Source organism: Brachyistius frenatus, unplaced genomic scaffold, assembly GCF_029030835.1.
Source record: "Brachyistius frenatus isolate BFR_SWC_R1_liver_20210118 unplaced genomic scaffold, ASM2903083v1 Contig_313, whole genome shotgun sequence".
Classification (NCBI taxonomy): Eukaryota; Metazoa; Chordata; class Actinopteri; family Embiotocidae; genus Brachyistius; species Brachyistius frenatus.
In genome coordinates, this window is record NW_027210912.1 from 237,791 (window position 1) to 244,021 (window position 6,231).

Genomic DNA, 6,231 nt, shown 5'->3' on the forward strand with positions numbered 1-6,231 from the left:
GTACTTGGCTTCCAGAGTTCAAGGTCTGGCATTCCTCTTGCAGGTTTTGACAGGAACCCTGGCCAAAGGGTACGGCCATCAAATCCCTATTTCTGATCAAGCTTGCAACGTGCAGTAGTTCAGCTTTTCTTTAACATAATACCAACCAGACACTTGTGTATTAGCCCGCACAATTTTTAAGTTTAAAGTTACAACACGCCCCGCTTTGTACTGGTGCTGGAGCCTGTCACATCTTATTTTAGGCGAAGGTGGAGTGCTCCCGAGACGGGCCGCCAACTCAATGTAAGTCCTGTGTAATTATTTTTTATGAATATTTTCCAGTAATCTTAAAACATTTTTTATTCAGTTTTATAACTGTTTTTAATATTCCAACAGTAACTCGTGGCATGTCTTTGTCACTCATTGTACTTATAGATTATGACTTAATTTACATAAATATATTTTACTCACAATGATGTAACTATGGGCTTCTGGAGAAATAAATGTGAAAGATAAATACAAATACTTTATGTATTTTTCTAAACAGGAAAAGCTATAAGTAATTTCTAATCCTTTCTCATTGAAAAAAAATCAAAATCTATTAATGTGGATTATTTCAAAAGTAGCCTATATTTACTGGATACAAGATAATAATAATAATAATAATCGACTTTATTTGCAGAGCACCTTTCATGCAAGAAATGCAGCTCAAGGTGCTTCAGAGCAAGAAAATTGCATGCAGTGTTTCACATAAAAACAGATATAAAGGAATATTTAAAAAATATAGATAAGAAATTTGATGCATAAAAGCAGATAAAATGCATACAAATTAAGAGTTAAAATATAAAATAAGCAATATGCATTATAAAGGGGTGGTAGTTCAAGTGCAGGCAGTGCAAGAGAGCTTCAAGAGTAAGATGTCTCCCACATTACAAATGTAATGTCCATTCCCCGTGTTTTTTTTTAATTTTTTTTTTTTAAACATTATTTATTTTGGGTATTCTGGTTGAGAGGTAACCTCTCTTTGTCAGGAACTCCCCATTCACACAGTACACTCATTCACTCCTGCTGGCTGCTCCGTTGAACCGTAGTCTATCTTATTGGCCATAGTACAGCTTCATTGATACAGTTAAGGTCAAGGGCCTAGCTCAATGCAGAGGGAGGGGTACTCTGCTCTGCGGTGGTTTTTCCAATTTAACTGATGACCCGCTGGTCACGAGCTCATTTCTCTACCCTTGAAAAGGTGAGACTAAATATTATCTGAATAGACTGAACTCCGGCAGAGGAGCTTCTCGTGTCATAGCTTGCCATTTACAGCAAATTTAAGAGAACAAATTCTGTCAAGTCTGACTTTCTCGATGATAAGTCCTTTTAGATGTTCATGTAAGAAACGATACAGCACAGTTGTTGTAATTGAACTGTATTAATGTTCTGTGAGATGATGTCAGGATCCTAAACTCTATCGATGATCCTGTTTTCAATGCAGGATTTCTAAAATCTTACCAGATTTCATTTTGTAATTGAAAGACAGAGAAGAGGAGATTAAGCTGTTCTTCTGTTGCTCAGCTTTTTAGCTCCGGACAGTCTGTCTTCTAGAGTCAAGTCAACTTAGTCTTCAAATTGAGACACTTCAGAGGATATGTAATTGTTTTCCAGTAAGTTTTTCCCTGATGGGAAAGCACTGGTTAAAGTGGAATACTAACGTGTACAGTACATATCAGGATTGCCGTAACTTACAGGGCCAGGGGAAGATTTTTACTACAGCCTAAAGACATACAGTCCATCCAGAAAGTATTCACAGCGCCTCACCTTTTCCACATTTTGTTGTTACAGCCTTATTCCAAAATGGATTAAAGAAAAGATTTTCCTCAAAATCTACCCCATAATGACAATGTGAAAAAAGTTTTTTTTGAAATTTTTGCCAATCCATTAAAAATTAAAAAAATTAAAAAATCACATGTACATCAGTATTCACAGCCTTTTCCATTACACCCAACATTGAGCTCAGGTGCTTCCTGTTTCCACTGATCATCCTTGAGATGTTTCTACAACTTGATTGGAGTCCACCTGGTAAATTCAGTTGATTGGACATGATTTGGAAAGACACACACCGTCTATATAAGGTCCCACAGTTGACATGTCAGAGCACAAACCAAGACATGAAGTCCAAAGAATCGTCTGTAGACCTCAGACAGGATTGTATGGAGGCTCAGATCTGGGGAAGGGTACAGAAACATTTCTGCAGCATTGAAGGTCCCAATGAGCACAGTGGCCTCCATCATCTGTAAATGGAAGAAGTTTGAACCACCAGGACTCTTCCTAGAGTCGGCCGCCCGGCCAAACTGAGCGATCGGGGGAGAAGGGCCTTAGTCAGGGAGGTGACCAAGAACCCGATGGTCACTCTGACAGAGCTCCAGCGTTGCTCTGTGAAGAGAGGAGAACCTTCCAGAAGGACAACCATCTCTGCAGCACTCCACCCAGCAGGCCTGTATGGTAGAGTGGACGGACGGAAGACACTCCTCAGTAAAAGGCTCATGACAGCCCACCTGGAGTTTACCAAAAGGCACCTGAAGGACTGTCAGACCAGGAGAAACTAAATTCTCTGGTCTGATGAAACAAAGATTGAACTCTTTGGCCTGAATGCCAAGCATCATGTTTGGAGGAAACCAGGCAGCGCTCATCACCTGGCCAATACCATCTCTACGGTGAAGCATGGTGGCGGCAGCATCATGCTGTGGGGATGTTTTTCAGCAGCAGGAACTGGGAGACTAGTCAGGATGGAGGGAAAGATGAATGCAGCGATGTACAGAGACATCCTTGATGAAAACCTTCTCCAGAGCGCTCTGGACCTCAGACTGGGGCGAAGGTTCATCTTCTAACAGGACAACGACCCGAAGCACACAGCCAAGATAACAAAGGAATGTCTTCAGGACAACTCTGTAAATGTCTTTGAGAGGCCCAGGCAGAGCCCAGACTTGAACCCGATTGAACATCTCTGGAGAGATCTGAAGATGTCTGAGCACCGACGCTCCCCATCCAACCTGATGGAGCTTCAGAGGTCCTGTAAAGAAGAACAGGAGAAACTGCCCAAGAATAGGAGCCAAGCTTATAGCATCATACTCAAAAAGACTTGAGGCTGTAATTTCTGCCAAAGGTGCTTCAACAAAGTATTGAGCAAAGGCTGTGAATACTTATGTACGTGTTATATTTTCGTTCTTCATTTTTAATAGATTTGCAAAAATTTGAAACAAACTTTTTTCACTTTGTCATTATGGGATATTGTGTGTAGAATTTTGAGGAAAAAATTGTATTTAATCCATTTTGGAATAAAGCAGTAACATAACAAAATGTGTAAAAAGTGAAGCGTTGTGAATACTTTCCGGATGCACTATACAGTGGCGGTCTATCCATCCATTTACTTCCAGGGTGCAGGCAGCAGGTCAAGCAACTTTGCCTACACTTCCCTCTCCCTGGCAAAATTTACCAGCTCATCCCGAGGGAACCCAAAGCGTTCCCATGCCAGATGAGCTGTACAATCTCTCCAGCGTGTTCTGGGTCTACCTCTGGGTCTCCTCCCAGTTGGGTATGCCACAGGGAGGCGCCCAGGAGGATTCCTATCATATGCCCGAGTCACCTCAGATGACTCCTATCAACGCAAAGTAGTAGCAGCTTTACGCTGAGCTCCCTCCAGATGTCGGAGCTCCTTACCCGATCTCTAAGGCTGAGCCAGAGCACCCTACAGAGGAAACTCATTTCAGCCGCTTGTAGCCGTGACCTCGTTCTTTCAGTCAGAGCTCAGGACCATAGGTAAGGGTCGAAACGTAGATCGACCAGTAAATTGAAAGCTTCGCCGTTCAACTTCGCTCCCTCTTCACCTAAACCAGGGGTCTTCAACGTTTTTCAGGCCAAGGACCCCAAAACTGATGGAGAGATGGAGCAGGGAACCCCTTCTATATATATTGTATAAAATTGTGTTTTATGTTAAAGGAGTGCAGGAGGTTTGGAGGGACAGGTCCAGGCTAGTCTCGTGCTGTGAGTGAACCGGTGTCCGCCTTCAGAGCTCCTGTGTGTCACTGAATGTGCATTTCTGACTGAAAGATAACATCTTCTGCCTCCATTTATCTATTCACTACAATATGTTGGTTTCATGTTAATGTGTATGTAAAGACATTTAAATTTGTAGAAAAAAATAAACAAGAAAAATTGTCTAATCAACCAAATATTTCACGGACCCCTGCAGTACCTCCGCGGACACCCCAAGGGTCGCGGAGACCTCAAACCTAAACGGTCCGGTGCAGCGTCTGTTTCACTGCTGCCACATCGTGATCTGTCTGTCAATCTCCCAAACAAGACCCAGAGAACCTTAAACTCCTTCGCCTGGGGCAGGCACCCGGTCCCGGAACTCACAATCCACCGGTTTCCGGCAGAGCACCATGGCCTCAGATACGGAGGTGCTGACACTCATCCCCGCCGCTTCACACTCGGCTGCAAAACGCCTCAGTGCATGCTGGAGGTCTGAAGAGGCCAACAGGGCCTCATCATCTACAAACAGCGGAGAAGTGATCCCGAGACCCCCAAACTACACATCCCTGGGGGAGGCCAACACCCACCGGAAATATGGCCTCGAGTAACCTTGCGAGGGTAAAGAGCTGGTCTACTGCTGCACTGCCTGGACGGAATAAGCAGTACTCCTCCTGAATCCGAGGTTCGACAACCGGTCAGAGTCCTTTCCAGCACCTTGGCATAATCTTTGTCAGGGAGGCTGAGTAGTGTGATACCCCGATAGTTGGAGCAACTCTCCAGTCCCACTTTTTTTAACCACCTGCCAGTCTGCCAGTTCAAAGGCAGTGATCCTGCCCCCCATGCAACATTGAAGAGGTGTGTTAACCAAGACCACCCAGCAATGTCCAGAGCCTTCAGCATCTCATGGCGGATCTCATCTACCCCTGGCACCTTAACCCCAAGGAGCTTCTTGACTACCTCAGATACATATGAGTAAGACAAGTCTTCAGACTACCTACTTCCCAGGGGACATGTTGGTTGGGTTCAGGAGTTCCTCAAAGTTCTCTTTCCACAACCCCATGATATCCCCAGTCCAAGTCAGCAGTTCTCCTTCCCTGCTTAAAACAGTCTGGAGTGTCGGAGGTGCTGGATGGTTTGTGTCCGGGACCCTGCTGGCCTGCCGGCACCCCGCTGCTGCTTTGCGAGAGCCCTGGGTCAGCCAGACCGGAAAGGCCTCCTTCTTTAGCTTGACAGCTTCCCTCATCCCCTGGTAATAATAAAAATAATAATAATAATAATAATAATAACAATAATAATAATAATAATAAAATAAATGCAGCTCAAGGTGCTTCACAGCAAGATAATTACATGTAGTGTTTCACATAAAATAGTTTAAATAAAACATTTAAAATATAAAAAAGAAATGAGATGAAACAGATCAAATGCATAAAAACAGATAAAAAGCTTGATTTGGTTGTTCTCCAAGATTCAGTTTATGATATGAATTAGTGGAAATAGCAGTTGTAGCAGTTGTACGTCTTGTGCACTTTTCTAGAACTTTACTTTACACAGTCTATAATATTACCCAGTAACACACGAGAGATTAAATCTGCTTTGCTGCTGTGGTCTCAGTAAATTCTTTAAGGTAGAGTCGTCGGTGTTCCTTCAGGTTTCTGCTAAACCTCGGTTAAAAACTCACACGGGTCCAACCCATTCGTACATACTAAAGTTCCCTTTTCACTTACATATCTTTTTACATTTTAGCAAAATATATAGTTAAAATGTAAAATTCGCCATATGCATTTCAAAAGCGCTGTAGTTCATGAGCATGGCAGGTGCAAAGAGAGCTTCAAGATTTGCTAGTTAAAGGCTAAAGTAAAGAGATATGTTTTGAGCTTTCTTTTGAAAGTATTAACTGAGCTAGCTTCCCTGATATCTACAGATAATTTGTTCCACAGTGTCGACCACCAGTTTCTTGGGTGGCCACCACGACAGGCACCGATGACCTGCTACGTCCACAACGGAGGCTTTGATATCCCGTTTCCAGGACACCTCCCAGCGACTCCAGGAAGGCCGGATACTCTGAGCTGCTATTTGATGCCTATGCACAAGCAATAGTCAGAACCTTTCCCCTAGCAACCTCCAGGCACATGGAGGCGATCCTCTCATTCTCCAGGAAACCTCCAATACACCAGCCCTCACCCAGGGACTTGTGAGTATCCCCACACCCACCCAGCAGCTCTAAACCTG